We start from the raw sequence: 22,367 nt of genomic DNA on the forward strand, positions 1-22,367 counted from the left end.
ATTTTTTTCTCTAATCACAATTTAATTTTTGGTATAACTTGGACATTTTTTACGTAATGCTGCCAGCCATGTTGTCAGAAAATAACAGTAAGTAGAGCATTTTTTCTAGCTTTATTAGGGTATGATTGACACATAATATTGTGTAAGTCTATGGTGTTGATTTGATACCCTTACATATTGCAAAATGATTACCACCACAGAGTTAGTTAATACTTCCATCATGTTACATAATTACCAGTTCTTTTTGTCGTGAGAACATTTAAGATCTACTGTCTTAGCAACTTTCAAGTATACAGTAAGTATTATTAATTTCAAGTAAGTATTATTAATCACAATGCTGTACATTAGATTCCCAAACCTTATTTATCTTATAACTGGCATTTTGTACCGTTTGACCAACATCTCCCCATTTCCCCCACCTCCAAGTTTCTTTTACTTGTAACGGAAACACAGCACTGGCGAGGGATGAGTATGAGGGAAAGGGGCAAGGGCTCAGTAACCTTGGCTGCTATTCTCATGCTCTGGTAGCATGTGTGTTTTGGGCTACATTGGCTTCATTTTTGCTTCTTTCTATGAGAGTCATTCATTCCTCTCTCTCTCTCTCTCTCTCTCTCTGAAGATTGGCTTTCTCTGATTCTCTTTGCACATGGCTGCCCCAAGACCTTGAGTTTAATTTTGGCCAGACTAAGATTAAACAGGATAATTAGTTTAGCTTAGGACACGTTCCACCCCTGCTGCAATCAGCTTTGCCCAAAGAGGGTGGGACCAGAAAATAGAACCCATGTCTATTGTTGTACATCAAAGATATACAGTTCTCACAGACTGAGAAGGGTGTTGGGTCTCTTAAAAGTTCACTGAGTGCTGGTTGACATACGTTTATCTTTTCAAATGTATTTAAAATTATTTAGTTTTCAGAATATAGAAGTTCATAAAAAGTTTGTAGGATATTAAAAAAACGAAACTAAAATTAGGGATTGCAAGACCAGAAAAAGTCACACTATCATCCAAGAATGACTTTTCTTTTTATTTTTTATATAATTACATAACACGTAGAAATTTGGTTAAATGTATTGACCACAGAGTGCTCCGTATTTTAAAAAGTGGTAGTCATTTACATACAGAATACCTGTGGATCCAGCAAATGGGGGACTTGGAGGGTAAAGCAAATAGATATTTAAAGTATTAAACATGTAACACAGATTTAAATTGCAGTAAGTTTTTCCTCATGGTTTGAATGAAAGCACTTTATTTGTCGAGTTTTCATTTAGATGTATTAAAATTCACAATTATCATCAAATAGGGAAGGGAAGATAGGAAAGTAACATTTATTACAACTCTGCTTAGTTAGGCACTTATGTTATTCCATTCGGTCCTTATAACTGCCCTTTGAGAAGTAGGTATCCTTATCCCATGGCCAATGAAGAAATTAAAACCCGGGGGAAATAGCTTGCCAATATGTGGCTGGGCTAAGATTTAAGCTCAGGTCTGCAGGACTTGCAAGTCTCTTCTCTCCCAACCCTACCCTTCGGGAGCATGAAAAATTTATGTACACAACCTTTCCAGGGGAGGCTATAGGTAGGACTATATAGGAGCCACCCAGCTCCTTTTCTTGTCTATGTACTTAAATCTCAGTTTCAACATCAAACGTGTGGCAGCCATTTCTCCAATATCTGGAGTGAAGAGAGAGTCCTATCAGTTATGTAACGTTAGTCTCTTGAGCATCTGGATTTTTCAGAGGTCATTCAACTGATAAATCAATGTTTAAAAATAGCTGTAGCTTCTTCAGTTTGCAAAAAAAAAAATGTTTTTTAACCTTATATTCTAAAGATTAATGCAAGCTAAATTGGGAATTGGGGGTGAAAAAGGGAAAGCTGACCCTTCTTTGTTAGTCTGAATAAACAGGAAGAGGAAAGCAAAGACTGGCTAAGCAGTACAAGACAGGATTTTAAGCTTTCGCCTTTTAATGTGAAAAATCAGAAGAAATATATATTTTAGAAATTTTGTTGAAGACAAATATTTATGACTTAAATTCTTTACATTTTAGTTAGGTGAAACAAATTTAAATTGTTTGTTCTTGATGATGTCTACTGGATAGAGGCAAACATTCATGATTTTTACCAAAGGGTTAATGATAGTTTACCTTCTAATTTATGAGTCTGTAATTTCAGACTAATCTGAAAAACTTTAAAGCCACGGCTAGGGTATAATTCCTAAAATAACTAGTTTTTGTGTTTGGATGTGAAGAATATTCATTAAAGTTCTAGCAAAAGATAAGAATGTGCTCTCTTGTAGGTAATCCGATCACATGTGGTCTCCCTGGTTTATCACTTAAGATTAAGTTGATATGAATTAAATCTAGCTTAATACTATATTTATTAGGAATTCACAATGACCTTTTTAAAATAGAGGGACGGGAGGTGCAGATGAGTTTGACGTTCCAGAATTTATATTGCTGCTATATTTCAGGACATGAAAGGAGGAATTCAAATTATTGTTTTAATTCTTGTTTGTTCCTTTAGAAGCTATCTTTTCTAGTGAAGTGACAAACTAATAAACCATGACATGCTTTAACCATCAGAGTCTTGACCAAACTGGTTTCAGCATTTCTCTTCTAGACGTACCTAATTAAAAGTAACCGTGAGTTACTGACTCAGATGTTGGCCCAGGTTTAGGGAGAATGAAGCCCACTTAGAGTTAATTGGTTGAACCAATTGTCCCCCATTGTTCTTTTCAGTTGCCACTAATGTTTTTTCTCATTGTCATGCCTAGAAGCAGGGATGCGAGTTTATTAGTGACAGAATTTTCTTCTCCTGAAGCTAAACCCTTGGTATGGTGGCCTTGTGACCTGTTCTTTTTTCTGACTCCTTGAGCCCATTTTCTTATACCTCTGAAGTCCAGCCCATAATACCACACAACAGGCCAGTTGTAGTACAACTAAGCTTTTACTCTAGTGGTGAGCATGTTACGTGGGCCATAGACTTTATTTAAAGAATTGAGCTATTTAGGGAAGTTTCAGCTTCTTGCTACTCTTTCAGGATTGAAGTTCTACTTTTTCTTCACATCTTCTATCTTAGCTTCCTTAATCAACCCTGATGATATGGCTGCTGCTAGAATTGGTCTAAGCACCATTACCAAGAGTCAGTTTTGCATATTCACACTTAACTGTTGGGTTTAACCCCTTTACTCTTTCTTCAACTTTGTTGCTTCCAATTTCTGGGCTACTGTTTCTTAGTTCTGTTTGCGGAGCTATGAAAGCACCAGTAACGTAGAACATTTTCCTTTTCATCTTGACTAGATTCAGGTCCTGTTTCCGAGTTCTCCTGCTTCAGGTCTCTGTAAGTCACTCTATGTGGCCCTCAACCCTATCTTCCCCGAACTCCCCCTTTTAAATAAATTTTTTGTGGTGTAAGAAATAAAGTTCATAGGTAATATAACCTGCCTATACCTATTATAAAACATATAACACCAGGATAATAATATGAAGGATAAATGAGTATAACACATAACACAGTCTGTGTTTGGGGGTGTAATTGTGAGGGCACTCGTACTAGGGGATGGAATGAAGTAACTGATGCTTGTACCTGCCTCTACAGAGTAAGTTTGTGTTTGTTAGAAGTAAGATAATAATTCTGTATAAGAAGTTTAGGGAAATGAAAAATCAGTGATGCACGTGGACTGTAATAAAAATGTTAGAATAAGTGATAACCGACAAGACTTGTTTGTGTATGATAAGAGAAAGAAGGAAATACTTGAAGTAGAGGAAAGCATGCCAGGACAAATTATAGACTGTCAACATGGAGAAAATGAGGAAGTATGATATTCTCACAAATGACCCGGGCCATATTTGTAGGTCTAGTGACAAAATAATTCCTTATGTTGTGATATGGGACAGGGTACTGACGAGGTATCACAGAAAGCATATCTTGTATTTTGAAATATGCTCTCACCTGTTGAGGCATATTTTGGGTTCCCAGTACTTCAAAAGACCTCAAAGACCATATCCTTCTCTAGGTGATGAGGAATAGAGGATGGGTTAAAAAGAGAAACAATAAAACAAGAAGCTATGCAGAAGTTGTGCAACAGATGTCTCTACACAGAGAAGACTGAAAGACAACAGGCAGCCCCCAACTACCTTCAATATCATCTTTCACAGCAGAATTTTTTAGTGTTATGAAAAATTTCAAAAATATATAGTGTGACAATAATCTGAAATTTTTTTTCGGTACGCGGGCCTCTCACTGTGGTGGCCTCTCCCGTTGCGGAGCACAGGCTCCCGACGCGCAGACTCAGCGGCCATGGCTCACGGGCCCAGCCGCTCCGCGGCATGTGGGATCCTCCCGGACCGGGGCACAAACCCGTGTCCCCTGCATCGGCAGGCAGACTCCCAACCACTGCGCCACCAGGGAAGCCCTGTAGCCTTTGTTTTGCTTGTCTAACTTCTTTTAAGACACAGGAGACCTGTCCTCTGGGAATCCATAGGGTTAAGTCTTCCTTTTCTGTGTTCTGTTGCCCCATAGTGTACATACCTTTATTCATAGCACATCTATTTTAATGGTCTGTTTTCCCCATGAGATTGAGTTCTTTGAAGGTGGTGACTGTTCCTTATTCATCTCAGTATCCCTAATGCCCTACACAGTGCCTGGTTCTTTGTCGGTGTGCTCTGAATTACATATCACTAACCTTTTTTCAGTGATGTTAAGTGCTAGGTACTTTTACTGTCCATTTTACAGATGAGAATTAAGTGCCCAGGGTCACACAATTCAGTGGTCAGAGCTAGAATCTGAACACAGGCTGGCTATTTGCAGAGTCCATGTTCTTAACCATGAGAATGGAAGGGTTGTATGTGGGGTACTGTGTGGGAGCGTTGCCCGGAGGTAGTGTAGAGCATTTCATTGGGAGGATCAAGGGCCTGAAGCACACCTAATATGGAGGCAGATTGGGGTGTGTATGTGTCCTGAGGCTTGGAAAGGAAGTTTTACTCTCATGTATACACTTTTTTCTGTATTATTTCTACTAGTAATGGAGGTGCAGACAGTAAACAATAATATCTCTCATGTGCATTTTCATTAATAAATGTATTTGTATAGTGATGAGGAGTGAACTTTTCTTGCTATAAGCTCCCAAATCTCTTAATATGCATGTTATCTTTACCCCCTAATTCTTTATACATTGTAAGATTTATCTGAATAGCAGGGTTAAAATGGTTGATATAGCTTTAGGGAATTTGCTATATGTTGATTGAAAATAAGGTGATAAAAAGTGAAGGTGCTGCTCATGACAGTTAAAACCTCAGATTTCTTGATTCCTTGGGAAATGAACCATTCTAGACTTTTTAAATAACAATTTACCCCCTTAACACCAATGTATTTTTCATTTTAAATACTTCAGTTAAATATAGTTCTTGCTGACTCGCAGCCATCTTTACAGCTATTACTGAGTCTCTTAGAGATGCCCTTAGGATCTGTTGAGACTTGTAAAACTGTTTGCTTCTATCATATATGATCCCAGAGTGTGGTGCTCTCCTTACCCTCCTTGAACTGGTTTTTATGATTTTCTCCTTTCTATTGCTGTCAGATGTCATACGTTGCAGTTGTCACTATGCCTTCCTGTGGCTCCCTTCTTGCCTCCCTAATGATTTGTTGCAGGCTTAAAACCAGTTTGCCAAGCTTCTTAGGAATTGTACTCGAAGGACTAAGGGACATGTTAGTTACTAACATGAATGTGCATTTGTGCTTGAACTTTGTGACATCTGTTTTGTCTCTGAGGCCTTTTAGTTACTTATTTCTTTGCTACACTTTGCATAGATGAAGTTCCCCCCAAATTGGTTCATTCTAGGCATTATATTGTAAGATATTGTACACTTTCATTTTATGTGTTAATAAGGATTGCTTGGCTTTATATTCAGGTAATTTTGCTATAGATTGTTTCACTGACATTTTGTGATGGGATATTATTGGAAAGTAAAATTCTTTCTGCTTTACTGAAAGAAATGGTGCTCTAATTTATCCTGTTAAAAAGTGGGGAAAAGTCCCCAAATATTTTCAGTGGTAGTTTTGTGACCAGCATTCATTTTAGGCACCTTGCACTTGATCCAGGAGAGATTCCTGGGTTAGATTCCTGGCTGTTTTGACACTGGACACGTTATTTAATCTCTGGGTCTCAGGATCCTCATTGGTGAATTTCAGATAATTATGTCTGCCTTCACGGGTATTGAGAATTGCTGGAAATGTGCACACTAGTTACTTAGGAGAGTACTTGGCAAGTAGTTGGTTTTTATCAAATGCCCAATAATGTACAGTTAATCCTCCACCATGTTGTGCATCTAGCAACTCTTGATAAGTAATTATAAGTTGAGGAAATAATATCATAATTAAAAACGTACATGCCACTTTTTGCATCATCTCACTTTATCCTCCTGCTTTACAGTACTCATAGCAGCATTAAATTATATTTTTGCTGCTGCCACTGCTTTCACTGCTGTCCTTGTAGTTTATTAGGTGAATGAATGGACAGCATGGAAAAAAGTAAGATAAATATTATTATCTGTTTTTACAGATAAGATTGTTGAGGCTTTGAAAGGTAAATGGCCCAAAGTCACACAGCTAGAAATCGGTTGAGCGAGGACTTTGGACTCGTCCTGGAAGCATTGAGTATAGATCACTTACTGGAAGTGTCTTCCAATGAAAGAGAGCCAGAAATGAACATAGTAAAAGTCAACATGTAAAAAAGTATACATCGGAAGTAAAAATGGATCTTATGGGAAAAGTAAAGATTCTAGGAAGAATACCAGCACTTTTCCTCTTTTTCCCTTATTCCCTAATTGGCCAGTGTGCATTTTTTTCTAAGGATAATTTTGAACTTTGTTGGAATTCAGTAAGAGTATTGCTTTTCCTTAGAATCATCAATTTGGTTAATGGTACTACCATCCATCAATCACCCAATATATAAAAACTTTACTGATAATTTTCACTCCTCTCATCCATCCAATTAGTTAATTAAATCTGTCCACTCTTCATTACCACTGTTTTGTCCCCAGGCCTCCCTGTCACTCTTTTTAGACCATCACGACAGTTTGCAACCTGTTCTTGCCGTCACCCTCTCCAGTTACCCACTGGTTTTCCACACTGTGTTTGGTGCCCCACAATTCTTCTCTCCTGATTTTGACACTGTCCTCACTGTTTCCCAAGTTTTTTGCACTTACCGCTTTTCTGGTACATTTATCCTGATGTAGAAATCACATGGAAAAGGGAGGATGAGTGACTGATACTTTCCCTTTATTTATTTTCCAGTTTTCAAATTAATGGGCTGTTCTTTAGCACCTTCCAAAGATGATCACTAATCATTTTTAGCATGATTATGAACCTTGAATTTAAACATATGTGATGTGCTTCAATCCCTGTAGTTATTACCCTTATTGATCCTCAAATGATCCCATATTTGGGCAATGGAAGCTTATTTATATTGGCTTCAGAGTCCTTTTGACATGCCCTAGGAGTTTTTGATGGCTTCCTTACTTTTCAGTATAAGATATTCCAGGGTCCTCTTGTACATTTCTGCTGTAGACCCCACCATCAGCCATTTAAAAAATGGAGCCCTTGTTTCTTCTTTTGGAGGGGAATGTTATTTAGATATCACAGTATAATTATTAGGAGTATTATTGCTACTAGATGGGTCATTGTTTTAAAGCCTTTCCTGGGTACACAGCTATAATTTTCCTTTAAGATAAACTATATCATGAGTTCTTATTGATAAAGACAATTCAAACTTAATTAACCTCCATGGTATTATGTATGTATCCCCTTTTGACAAATACACCTACATAATTGTCATTTTGTTTATCCCACCGTATATACACAACGGCCACAGAATAACAATACAGCACAACCGTCAACAATGTGATTATTGGAAGCAATTTACAATATGTGTGTTTGCAAGTGTGCACAGCTGCACTTTTGGGCAGGCCTTTTTTGTCCTTAAAGTATATCCCACTAGAAATCTGCACTTAAGTTGTGTTTTAAAGTCACTTGACTTGTTATAAAGCAGAAACTAACACACCATTGTAAAGCAATTATACTCCAATAAAGATGCTAAAATAAATAAATAAATAAATAAAATAAAGTCACTTGAATTATAATTTCTACAGTCATACAACCAACAGGATACACAGTTTGGGCCATTTACTTAATTTTACTTTTGATTTTTAATATTGGTTTTTAAATATAATTTTGAATTAGGTATGATGTTTACACAGTTCAAAAGTCAAGTCTACAGAAGAAGACATATTCAAAGAAGTCCAACTATTCCCTTTCTCTCCTTCTCATATAGGTAACCATCCCTCATCCTTTCTTGGATAAACAGTAGCACACTGTACACACTGAGGGCTTTTTTGTTTGTTGATTTTTGTTTTGTTTTGCTTTGCTTAGGAATATATTCTGGAGATAACCTTGCAGTAGTATATGGAGATATTCCTCATTCTGTTCTATAGCTGCTTAGTATTCCATTGTGTATATGTACAGTAGTTTATTCAGTCAGTCCCTTACTGATGGATATTTGGACTATTTCTGCTTTTGCAAATAGTGCTGCAGTGAATAGCCTTGTATATATAATAAGAAGATCTTAAGTTGGATCTTTATGACGATTTCTACCTTAATGAAACTTAAAGACATCCAGCGCAGTGTGGTAATGAAAATGTGAAGTACCAGGTCGTTAGTTAATTGGCCTTTTCGTGGTGATATAGGTTATTGTAATAGCAGATGGTTTGCTCAAGGTTTTTATTCAATTCCCTCACTTGTAATTGGCTATAACTTGCACCTCTCTGCTTCAATGAGATATTGTGAAGATCACATAGGCTTAACGTAGCAGCAGTGTAAGACTGACATGAACTTATTAAAAACAACGTATTTTCATGACCCCTTGCTGTATCCCTTTTTCCTTTTCCCATCTTTTTTTTTTCTCTCATAATTTCTAAGCACTTTGGTTAAAGCTCTTTTAAGCAAACTGTTTTTTGTCCTTGATAAAGCAGATAAAGGATTAAATACAAGTGCCTCTGAGCTCTTGCGCAGGTGAGTGATGGGAGGTTGGGCCTCTGTACTGGGGGTGGCTATAGGTCTCTCAGCTGGACTGCTGGCCATCTTTCTGTATGAAATCTAGAGGAAACGAGGTTTTCAGGCATGAGTCCTGAACTTTGAAGGGAGATGGAAGTTCTAAATATACGCCTAGCCTTGGTGTTCTGGACACTTGCAATTGAACTTTGTTCTTTCTCTTTTAAATACTAACTGAAACCAAAGCCTTACACCTGTCTTTTATTGTTAGTAATATGAAATTCAGGAAAGAAGGGAGAAATATTTTAATTAGAAATATTAGAAAAAAATTTATGTGTGTTTCTGTAAGTAAATATGTAGACAATTGTAAAAGTTATGTTTTCTAGCCTACTGGGGTAGATGGAGTAGTGGTTGGAAATGGTAAGTAATAAAAATATTTCACAGAGTGAAGTCTTGTTTTTTTCCAATGATCTTTCTTTCTTCACTCTTATTAAAAAATCCACGAAGCTGTAGTTCATAGGGCAGACTCAAAATCCACAGCCACCCTCACTGGCCATCTTCAATTCCCATGGTTTGCCCTACTAGCAATTATTTCCTCAAATTAGGGCTGTCAGATTTAGCAAATAAAAATACAGGATGCTCAGATAATTTGAATTTCAGGTAAACAACAACTAATATTTTTAGTATAAGGAAGTTCTGTGCAATATTGTTGACATTTTTGTACTACAAACGTACCCACTGTTTGTCTAAAATTTGAGTTCAGCTGGATATCCTCTATTTTACCTGGCAACCCTCTTCCAAACCAAGTACGTTAGGAGCCTCATTTAACAAGTCAGGGGCCTTTAAGTGATATTAATTGATGCCACCATGCATTGAATTCTCTTGACTAGGGGTCTCTTCACTAGTTGTCCTTCCAGTTTTGCTTGCACTGCTTATGTCATCATGTCAGTGGTTCGGTATGAAACAAACCTCTTTATGCCATTTGTGCTGGTTACTGCGATTACATTATTTAAAGTATTACAGTCACCATTCAAATGTGAGTGTGAAAAGAGAGCTGTTTCTAAGAAAAGAGAGTTGAATGTATTGGGGTGACTCTTGAAATTTCAGGGCTCCACTTAAATGCTTAAAATTTAAAAAGCTGTCATTGGGTTATGGGTGAGATAGCTGCAGTGCCCTGCTGAGCCATACAGAAGCCTGAGGAAATTTTTTAAAAAAATCAGTAATACTGATGCTATCTTTATTTAAAGTACTGATTTTGTTCATCATGGGTTTTCTGTGTTAACTTAGATTTTTTAAAAAACAGGTTTATTGAGTTTTAATTCACATACCATAGGATTCATTCATTTAAAATATGCAATTCCTAGGGCTTCCCTGGTGGCGCAGTGGTTGAGAGTCCGCCTGCCGATGCAGGGGACGCGGGTTCGTGCCCTGGTCCGGGAGGATCCCACGTGCCGCGGAGCGGCTGGGTCCGTGAGCCATGGTCGCTGAGCCTGCGCATCCGGAGCCTGTGCTCTGCAACGGGAGAGGCCACAACAGTGAGAGGCCCGCGTACCGCAAAAAAAAAAAAAAAAAAAAAAAAGGTGCAATTCCTATTTATAATAGCCAAGGCATGGAAACAACCTAAATGTTCATTGACAGATGAATGGATAAAGAAGATGTGGTACATATATATAATGGAGTATTACTCAGCCATAAAAAATGATGAAATAATGCCATTTACAGCAACATGGATGGACCTAGAGATTATCATATTAAGTGAAGTAAGTCACACAAAGACAAGTATCATATGATATCACTTATATGTGGAATCTGAAAAAATGATACAAATGCACTTATTTACAAAACAGAAACAGACTCACAGACATAAGAAAACAAACTTATGGTTACCAAAGGGGAGAGGTGGGGGAGGGATGAATTAGGAGTTTGGGATTAGCAGATACAAACTACTATACATAAAATAGATAACCAACAAGGGCCTACTGTATAGCACAGGGAACTATATTCAGTATCTTATAATTAACTATAATGAAAAGTAATCTGAAAAAGAGTATATATGTGTGTATATATATATATATATATATATATAAGTGAATCACTTTGCTGTATACCTGAAACTAATACAACATTGTAAATCAGCTATAATGTGCAATTCCATAATTTTTAGTAAATTCACAGATATGTGCAAATATTACCACAGTCAATTTTGGTATATTTTTATCACCAGAAAAATAAACCCCTGCTCTTTAGATAACTCCCCTCCCACCCTCTATCTCCTTCAGCCCTAAGCAACTACTAATCTACTTCCTGTCTCTATGGTTTGCCTTATTCTGCACATTGCATGTGAATGGAATCATACAAAATGTTACCTTTTTTGACTGGCTTCTTTAAGTTAGTGTAATGTTCTCAGTGGTCATCCATGTTGTAGCATGAATCAACACTTCATTCCTTTTTGTGGCTGAATGGTATTCCATGATATGGCTATAACACATTTTATTCACTCATGAATTGATGGTCATTGGTGTTGTTTCCTATTTTGGGCTATTTTGAACAGTGCTGCTATGAACACGCATGTAAAAGTTTTTGTTTGATAAGCTGTTTTCAAATCTTTTGAGTATATTCCTAGAAGTGGATGTGCAAGTCATATGGTAATTCTATGTTCAACTTATTTAGGAACTGCCAAACTGTATTCCACAGAAATTGCACCATTTTGCAAAAATTCCCACCAACAGTGCACAAGAGTTCCAGTTTCTCCATTCCCTAGTCAACATTCATTATTACCTGGTTTTGTTTTGTTTTTCCTAATACCCATCCTCATAGGTGAGAAGTAGTATCTCAATGTGAATTTGATCTGTTTTTTGCTAAGGATTAGTGATGTTGAGCATCTTTTCATGTGTTTTTTGGTCATTTGCATATCTTCTTTACAGAAATGTCTCTTTGTGATCTTTGTTCATTTCTTAATTGAGTTTTTTGTTGTTGTTGAGTTGGAGTTCTGTATATTAATCCCTTTTCAGACATATATTTGCAGATATTTTCCCCCATTCTGTAGGTTGTCTTTTCACTTTTCTTGATAATATACTTTGGTACACAAGAGTTTTTAATTTGATGAAGTTCAAATTATCTATATTTTCTTTTGTTGTTTGTGCTTATGGTGTCATATTTAAGAACTGTTTGCCAAACCTGAGGGCATAAGGATTTACCTCTGTGTTTTCTTCTAAGAATTTTATCATTCAGCTCTAACATTTAGGTTTTTGATTCATTTTAGTTATTTTTGTATATTGTATGAAGTAAGGGTCCAACTTCATTCTTTTGCATGTGGCTATCCAGTTGTGCTTAGTGCCATTTGTTGAAGGGACTGTCTTTTCCCTACTGAATGATCTTGGCACCCTTGTTGAAAATCAGTTGATTTTCAACAAATAAAGCCACAGATACATGGCTTTATTTCTGGATTATCAATTCCATTCTATTGATCTCTATGTCTGTTCTTGTGCCAGCACCACACAGTTTTGATTACCATTGCTTTGTAGTAAGTTTTGAAATTAGGAAATTTGAGTCTTCCCACTTTGTTCTTGTTTTTCAATATTGTTCTGACTGTGCTAGGCCCCTTGCAATTATATAGGAATTTTAGAATCAGCTAGAAAGTTTCTACAAAGAAGTCAGTTGAGATTCTGATAGGGTCTATGTTAAATCTTCAGATCAGTTTGGGGGGAATTGCCATCTTAACATTATTAATTCAATCCATGAACGTGGGATGTTTTCCCATTTATTTAGATCTTATTGAACTTTTTTTTTCAGCAGTGTTTTGTAGTTTTCAGGATATAAGTTTTGTGCTTCTTAAATTTATTCCGAAGTGTTCTTTCCTTTTGCATGCTATTATTAATGAAATTGTTCTCTTAATTCCATTTTATATTGTTTATTGCAAGTGTATAGAAGTACAATTGAATTCTATATATTGAAATTGTATCCTGTAACCTTGCTGAACTCATTTATTAATTCTAATAGTCTTTTACCCAATTCCTTAGGATTTTCTATACGTAAGTTCATGTCATCTGCTAAAAGAGAAAGTTTCATTGCCTCCTTTCCAACCTGGATGCCTTTTATTTTTTTTCTTGACCAATTGCCCTGGCTACTACTTTGAGCCCATTGTTGAATAGAAATAGTGAGAGCAGTTACCCTTGTGTTGTTCTTGATTGTACAGGGCAAGCATCCAATCTTTCACCATTAAGTATTGCATTAAATTAGCACTTATCTTGATTACTGAGTTTGGGAAAACCCTCAAAATTTTCAGCCTGAGATATCACTCAGTTCACCTCAGTCCCGGACCTGCAGTTTTAAAAGATTTGGAGGAAATTGTAACAACTCCTAAGGATTCTGAATTCATACTGCTGTGCAAGTGGCTTTATCTTCTCTTTCTGTTTTGAAGAAAACAAATCTATAAATCACAGTTCATGCATTCATTGTTTTGGGTGAGGTTAACTTATGGAATAAGATCCAATTAGCAGGCCGATATACAAAGAAAAAGCCTTGTCTCTAGATCAAATGATAAGGCAAGTCACAAATGATTCTTATTTCAACTTTTTTGATTAATCAACAAACTTCAGGCCTGTATATATCTCATAATATGACTCATACTATGGATATGAAAGATTGTATAAAGTATAGAGCTACCTGAACTTCCCTTCCTTCCTTCTTTCATTTTGTTAAGTTTGCTAAATATACCTGGTAGGGACCCAGAAAAACTGTTATCTTTATCCAGACCTGCATGTTCTGTGTACTCCCTTGAATTCCTTGCACAGTAAAAGTTGAGTGACCTAATTAGTAAAGTGGAGATTTATTTTGGAAAAGTTTTTGTCTGGAATGTTGGCTTTCTATGGAGTTCTGATTAGTGAATTGTCATTTAAAGGTTTTTACCATATTTGAAAGTCACTCACTAAAAAGAGAGAAAACTCTAGTAAATGGACTGTACTCACTGTGGTCAGACAGACCAGGTTTTGATTGTTTTTCATTTAATTGACTCATGTTGATTATGACTGAATGGGGTGTTAAAACAGTATTGTATCTTTTTAAAAGGAAATTCTTTGTCTTTTTAATTTAACATTGAAGAATATGATAAACCTTTAAGAGACAGATTACAATTAAATACTCACATTTTTTGCTAAGATTGATTGTGGTATATAAATTACAGTGATCTTAATTAAAGAGAGTTCTTAATATAATTAGCTGATCATGTGGGTAGAATTCAATATATTCTTCTTGGTCAAAATAACAAATATATGTGTATAATATGTATTATATAAATTATAATATAAATTATATAATATATATAAATGAGTAGACTTTTCAAAATCTGTTTGAATTTTTCAAATTTTCCACATAAAAATTTTGTCCAAAAGATAAGCACCTTCTATTCATATTGCCCTAAGTTATTTGGGGGAATGACTGATACTTTTTAAAGAAATGTTATACTGATTTTATCACTGGGAAAGAAATACTTTCATTTCTTTTGCTATTATTTAGATTTTGCTTAGTGTTTAGAGCGTGGACTTCAGATTTCAGCTATAGATTGATTTGAAAACTAGACTCCTTCAGCTTAAAGGCCTCTGGTGCAGAGACAATAAAATGATTCATTCTTTATTTTTATAATACTAGAAAAATATAATGTAATAAAACACTGCATTGCATCTAGATTTTTTGAGAGTCTCTTGGAGCTTGGTTATTCCATTATATTGGAGATAAAAGCGTTTTTGTTTTAAGATAGCTTATGAATCTCATTTTGCTCGGATAAACAGCTTTCTGGTAAAGTGATTACTGTAATATAAAAGCACTTAAGAATGTTACCCTTTGGAACATGGAGGACAAATTGAATTTTGGCCTGCTAGCATGGGGATGGGAAATAAACAACCTTCACCTGCTTGCTTAAACTAACCCCAAACTGGAAGCTTTAATAGATGAACCCACTTAATTGTCTTCCCCAGTAAAATGCACAATAAGTTTTTGTTTCTCTTCCCTGATTTTCTGTATAGATTTCATTAAAAAGGTTTTTTTGTAAGCCTTTTTCTTCACCTTCATTGTCTTTCTCCCTCTCTCTTTTTTTTTTTTTTTTTTTTGCGGTACGCGGGCCTCTCACTGTTGTGGCCTCTCCCGTTGCGGAGCACAGGCTCCGGACGCGCAGGCTCAGCGGCCATGGCTCACGGGCCCAGCCACTCTGCGGCATGTGGGATCTTCCCGGACCGGGGCACGAACACGTGTCCCCTGCATCGGCAAGCAGACTCTCAACCACTGCGCCACCAGGGAAGCCCTCTCTTTTTTTAATTGAGGTATAATTGACGTATAACATTGTGTTAATTTCAGTTATGCAACATAATGAATCAATATTTGTATATATTGTAAAATGATCACCTCAGTAAGTCTAGTTAACATCTGTCACTGTACATAGATACAACTTTTTTTCTTGTGATGGGAACTTTTAAGATTTACTCTCTTAACAAATTCCAAATGCAATACAGTATTAATAACTACAGTCAACTTGCTGTACATTACTTTGTCATTTTCTTTTTTTAAAGTATAATATTTTATTGTACCTAGGGTTTTTTAAATTTTCATTGAAATATAGTTGATTTACAATATTGTCTTAGTTTCAGGTGTATAGCAAAATGATTCAGTTATATATATATATGTATATATGTATGCTTTTTTATATTATTTTCTGTTATAGGTTATTACAAGATACTGAGTAGAGTTTCCTGTGCTATACAGTAGGTCCTTGTTGGTTATCTATTTTATATACAGTAATGTATATATTTTAACCCCAAACTCCTAATCTATCCCTCCTCCCACTTTTCCCCTTTGGTAACCATAAGTTTGTTTTCTGTGTCTGTGAGTCTATTTCTGTTTTGTAAATAAGTTCACTTGTATCATTTTTTTTAGATTCCACATATAACGATGTCATATGATGTTTGTCTTTCTCTGTCTGACTTAGTTCACTTAATATGATAATCTCTAGGTCCATCCATGTTGCTGCAAATGGCATTACTTCATTCCCTTTTAATGGCTGAGTAATATTCCATTGGGTATATGTACCACATCTTCTTTATCCATTCATTTATTGATGGACATTTAGGTTGCTTCCATGTCTTGGCTGTTGTAAATAGTGCTGTAATGAACATTAGGGTGCATGTATCTTTTCAAATTATAGTTTGAAACTAGAACTACCATATGATCCAGCAGTTCCACTCCTGGGTATATAGCTGAAAAAAAAAAGAAAACACTAATTTGAAAAGATACATGCACCCCAGTGTTCATAACAGCATTATTTATAATAGCCAAGATATGGAAGCAACCTAAGTGTCCACCAACAGATGAATGGATAAAGAAGATGTGATACACACACACATGCATGCACACGTGCACACACACATAATGGGATACTACTTAGCCATAAAAAAAGAATGAAAATTTTGCCATTTGCAACAACATGGATGGACTTGGAGGGTATTATGCTTAGTGAAATAAGTCAGACAGAAAGACAATTACTGTATGATCTCACTTATATGTAGAATCTAAAAAATAAAACAAGCTAGTGAATATAACAAAAAAGAAACATACTCACAGATATAAAGAACAAACTAGTGGTTATCAGTGGGGAGAGGGAAGGGGGTAGGGGGAAGATAGGAGTAGAGGATTAAGAGATTCAAACTACTATGTATAAAATAAAGATGATTCAAGGATATATTGCACAGCACAGGGAATATAGCCAATATTTTACAATAACTATAAATGGAGTATAGCCTTTAAAAATTGTGAATCACTTTGTTGTATACCTGAACTTATATAATATCAACTACACATCAATACAATTTTTTTTTAAATGTGGAGACAAACAGTAATGTGTCTTTAACATGCTGTAGATTTTCTCTTGGTTTCTGCCACACTCAAGCACACACACAAATTGAGGTTGAACATCTTTTCTTATGCTTCTTCTCTTTGTTTTTACTCTTCTTCTATGAAAACCCTGTTCAAATACTTGCCCACTGTGTTGCTCATCTTTATTAATGATTTTGGGGGGAATACTTTACGTACGATGAGCCTTAAACTTTTGCCTGTTGTATGTCTCTCCACTTCCCCTTGTCTTTTTTTTTTTTTTTTGCGGTACGCGGGCCTCTCACTGTTGTGGCCTCTCCCGTTGCGGAGCACAGGCTCCGATGCGCAGGTTCAGCGGCCATGGCTCACGGGCCCAGCCGCTCAGCGGCATGTGGGATGTTCCCGGACCAGGGCACGAACCCGTGTCCCCTGCATCGGCAGACGGACTCTCAACCACTGCGCCACCAGGGAAGCCCGCCCCTTGTCTTTTAAGTTTGTTATGGTGTGTTGCACCACATAAAATTGTAACCTTTTTTTTAACTAACAAACTTACAGACCACTTTTATTTTCTTTATGGCTTCTGTGTTTTGTGTTGGCCCTTGGAAAGATTTTATTTATGTCATATTAAAAAGATATTCTCTCCCATTCAGTAGGTTACCTTTCTGTTTTCTTGATAGTTTCCTTTGCTGTGAAAAAGCTTTTAAGTTTGATTGGGTCCCATTTGTTTATTTTTGCTTTTGTTTCCCCTATCCATGGAGACAGATCCAAAAACATATCTCTAAGACCAAGGTCAAAGAGTCTACTGCCTTTGCTTTTTTCTAGGAGTTTTATGGTTTAATATCCAAAATATATAAAGAACTTATACAGCTCAATTTAAAAAAATAAATAACTTGATTAAAAAATGGGCAGGGGATTTGAATAGGCATTTTTCCAGAGAAGACATACAGACTGCCAACAGGCACATGAAACGATGCTCAACATCACTAATCATCAGGGAAATGCAAATCAAAACCACAGTGAGATAGCACATTACACCTGTTAGGATGGCCATCGTCAAAACAACAAGAAATAATAAGTGTTGGCAAGGATGTGGAGAAAAGGGAACCCTTGTGTACTTTGGTAGGAAATTAAATTGGTGCAGCCACAGTGGAAAACACTATGGAGGTTCTTCAAAAAATTGAAAGTAGAACTACCATATGATCCAGTCCATTCCTAGGCATTTATCCGAAGAAAATGAAAATACTAATTTGAAAAGATACATGCACCCCAATGTTCATAGCAGCACTATTCACAATAGCCAAGATATGGAAGCAACCTGAGTGTCCATCAACAGATGAATGGATAAAGATGTATATACAATGGAATATTACTCAGCCATAAAAAAGAATGAAATAATGCCATTTGCAGCCACATGGATGGACCTAGATTATCATACTAAATGAAGTAAATTAGACAGAGGAAGACAAATGCTAACTTTCCAGAGTAAGACTGGGAAGGGGAATGACGAGAAATTAATTCTTCCTTAACCAGGTGAATGGCGGGGGGTGGGGTGGACTTAACCTCAGACAGAGGTTGATTAAGTGAGAGAGATTAAATATATAATTTAGGTTAAGAATTTTGGTGGGTGGCAGAGGGAGACATACTATAATGTCACTCCTATAGATAAGAGTTGTAAACATGAAGTTGCAAGAAATGAAGCCAGCTAAGTTTGTCTATTGACACTTAATAAATGTTAGTTAGATGAAGTTTGGCCCTTATTATATGAGGACAGTAACTATTAGAAAATCAGATAGAATTGCATTAATACAAGGGTAATAACTTCAACGTTGGTAAAAAGACGAATGACAGCATTAACCAACAGTATATCCCAAAGGCATTCCTAAAGCCTGTTATGAGTGTCAACATGAAAAGGGACTTCCAGTGGATCATATCACAGAAGGAAGGAGTAGTAGTATTGCAAAAAGCAGTGGAACTGCATGGTGTGGGTGTATGGTGTATACCTGTATCGATAAAGAGCAAGATGGTAGTGACCACATGGCGCAGGTTGCCCCCATGACTGTAGAAAGAAAAGTGAAATTATGGAGAAGAGTGGGTCAGTCACCTTGGCATACGGCCTGGGGCAGGAAGAAACTTATGCAACATAGGGATCCAGTCTATTTGGTCAGAGGAAGCCAGGCAGGCTGATCTCTTACATAAAAGGTGTGTTCTGAAATCAGCTGTCACTGCAACCGTTTGTACAGTGCAACTGTCATCCTTCATAGCATTGCACATTTTGTTAGGGGTGCATATGTGGGAACATTCTACATAGTCCTAGCTGGTTTTAGACTTTCTCTAGGGAAAATCACCACCCAGCTCAAATCTGACGCTCGATTGTTTTAGGGTAGGACCTCTCAGTACCACAGGTGGGAGGGGAGCATGGTGTCTGTCATGTGTGAAAACTGAATGATTCGATAGTCTATGACATTTAAAAAATTAACTTTTATATAGCAAACTATGCCTGTTTCTTAAATTCCACATTTTGCAATTTCAAAATGATTTTGATTTTTTCGTGATGCAGCTACATATAACTTGATTTAGCGAAAGGCAATTATGTACAATTTTTCTACATTTTGCAGTTTTTCGATTTTGTAGTGTTTAGCACTTTTCACTGATATTTTCTGTCAGCTTTTATTTTCTGTATTTATCAGAATTTTAGTTGAAGACAAATGATTATAGAAACACTTAAAATTTCTTTTATATAACTTCGACTTAGTTCATAAGCAGGGCTTTCCTTACATGGTGTGAAATTGGTTAGGCATATCTCGAATCTCATTATTTTTAAGGCTGTTGGTTCTTAGATAGGGTAGGAAAGTGAGACTGTGGGTTTTAATTAAATGCTAAGTCATAAACTAGAATCTCTATTTGAAATATTATCTAACTATATGACAGGTGATTGAGAATTACTAGGTTTGTGAATTACTTAAAAATTCTTAAGAGTAAAATTGGTTGAACTTAGGCAAGATATCTCAGCCATCAAAAACAGTCTTGTCAGTTTTATTTCTTGTGATCTAAGTAGAATATTTTAAAGGCAAAGCGACAATTAGGTCTTTGTCAGGTGTGTGCTCTGAGTAACGACTAGTTTCCCTTTTATTCATCAGAGTATTTATGGCCATGGAGAACTGTGTCTTTTTAATTACATGGTGTGTCTGGGTATATATTTGTCCTTTCTTTTTTTTTTCTTAAATGCTGGCATTTGTCTTATCTGCTTTATCTACACAGTCCTTACTTTAGGGCAGAGATAATATATTGTTCATTTTTACTTCTTTTTTATTAAAATATTTCAAGCATAGGGAAAAGTACAGAGACCAATATAACAAACACTCATATAACCCCCATTTAGCTATGTAATACCTTAACATTTTGCCATTTTTGTTTCAGATCCTTAGCAAAATGCTAGATACAGGCGCAGCTCCTTGGCGTATCTCTCCCCAGTTGCATTCCTCTCCCTTCCTCTCTGGAGGTAACGACTATGCCAAATTTTCTCATCGTTCCTATGAATATTTTTATGCTTTTCCTACATATGTACGTATGTGTCTGTATGTCAATCTGGTATTATCCTATGTGCTTTTGAAATTTATTCCATAGTATTGTACTACTTTTAGTTTACATTTTTTTTTACTGAAGTATAGTTGACTCACATTGTTATGTTAGTTTCAACTGTACAGCAAAGTGATTCAGTTATACATATACACACACGCACACACACATATATATATATTCTTTTTCAGATTCTTTCCCCTTATAGCTTATTACAAAATATTGACTATAGTTTCCGGTGCGATACGGTAGGACCTTGTTGGTTATCTATTTTACATATGGTAGTGTGTATCTGTTAACCCCAAACTCCTAATTTATCCCTCCCTCCCCTTTCCCCTTTGGTAACCATAAGTTTGTTTTCTATGTCTGTGGGTCTATTTTTGTTTTGTATATAAGTTCATTTGTATCATTTTTTTTTTAGATTCCACACATAAGTGATATCATGATATTTGTCTTTGTCTGGCTTACTTCACTTAGTATGATAATCTCTAAGTCCATCCATATTGCTGCAAATGACATTATTTCATTTTTTATGGCTGAGTAGTATTCCATCGTGTATGGGTGTGTGTGTGTGTGTATACACACATGTACACAGACACACACACAGACATCACGTCTTTATTTGTTCATCTGTTGATGGACATTTAGGTTGCTTCCACATATGTCTTGGCTATTGTAAATAGTGCTGCTTTGAACATTGGGGTGCATGTATCTTTTTGTATTATGGTTTTCTCTAGATATATGCCCAGGAGTGGGATTGCAGGATCATATGTTAGCTCTATTTTTAGTTTTCTAAGGAACCTCCATACTGCTCTCCATAGTGGCTGCACCAACTTAATGTTCCCACCAACAGTGCAGGAGGGTTCCCTTTTCTCCACACCGTCTCCAGCATTTATTATTTGTAGACTTTTGATGATGGCCATTCTGACTGGTGTGAGGTGATACCTCACTGTAGTTTTGATTTGCATTTCTCTAATAATTAGTGATGTTGAGCATCTTTTCATGTGCCTTTTGGCCATCTGTATATCTTCTTTGGAGAAATGTCTATTTAGATCTTCTTCCCAATTTTTGATTGAGTTGTTTGTGGTTTTTTGATAGTGAACTGTATGAGATGTTTGTATATTTTGGAGATTAATCCCTCGTTGTTTGCATCGTTTGCAAATATTTTCTCACATTCTATAGGTTTTCTTTTTGTTTTGTTTGAGGTTTCCTTTGCTGTGCAAAAGCTTTTGAGTTTAATTAGGTCCCATTTGTTTATTTTTGATTTTATTTGCATTAGTCTAGGAGACAGATCCAAAAAGATCTTGCTATGATTTATGTCAAAGAATGTCCTGCCTCTGTTTTCCTCTAGGAGTTTTTTAGCATAATGCTTTTCATATTTACCTGCTCTAGTATCTTCCGTTATGAAAACAAAGTAAAACAAAACATTATCTACTTCTATCCTATATCCCTCTCCATCTACCACCTATTTTTTTTTTTTTTTTCGGTACGCGGGCCTCTCACTGTTGTGGCCTCTCCCGTTGCGGAGCACAGGCTCCGGACGCACAGGCTCAGTGGCCATGGCTCATGGGCCCCGCCGCTCCGCGGCATGTGGGATCTTCCCGGACCGGGGCACGAACCCGCGTCCCCTGCATCGGCAGGCGGACTCTCAACCACTGTGCCACCAGGGAAACGCTCTACCACCTATTTATATCTCTTCCTAAGTGAGTGTTGTGTGTGCCTGTTTCCTCTCTTTGTTCTCTCTTGAACCCACAATAATGAAACTTTTCACCACCATTCCATGTAAACAGTTCTTATCAAGGTGACCAGTGACCTCTGGGTTACCACACCGAGTTGTTATTTCTCCATTCTTCACTTAACCTTTCAACAGCATCTGACACACTTGGTTATCCC

At 36.5% G+C, this 22,367-nt stretch overlaps 1 protein-coding gene across 7 annotated transcripts in view; it reads left to right on the forward strand.

Annotated features, from left to right (window-relative positions):
- KLHL13 (kelch like family member 13) overlaps window positions 1–22,367 on the forward strand; it is a 186,737-nt gene that overhangs the window by 46,229 nt on the left and 118,141 nt on the right. For 2 of the 7 annotated variants that reach the window (XM_067722564.1, XM_067722572.1), the window contains exon 2: window positions 20,316–20,397. The exons of the other annotated variants lie outside the window; for them this stretch is intronic. The gene's annotated coding sequence lies outside the window, so the exon portion shown is untranslated. The remainder of the gene's footprint in view (window positions 1–20,315; window positions 20,398–22,367) is intronic. 7 annotated transcript variants of the gene reach the window in all.

This window comes from Pseudorca crassidens, chromosome X (assembly GCF_039906515.1).
Source record: "Pseudorca crassidens isolate mPseCra1 chromosome X, mPseCra1.hap1, whole genome shotgun sequence".
In the NCBI taxonomy this organism is placed as follows: domain Eukaryota; kingdom Metazoa; phylum Chordata; class Mammalia; order Artiodactyla; family Delphinidae; genus Pseudorca; species Pseudorca crassidens.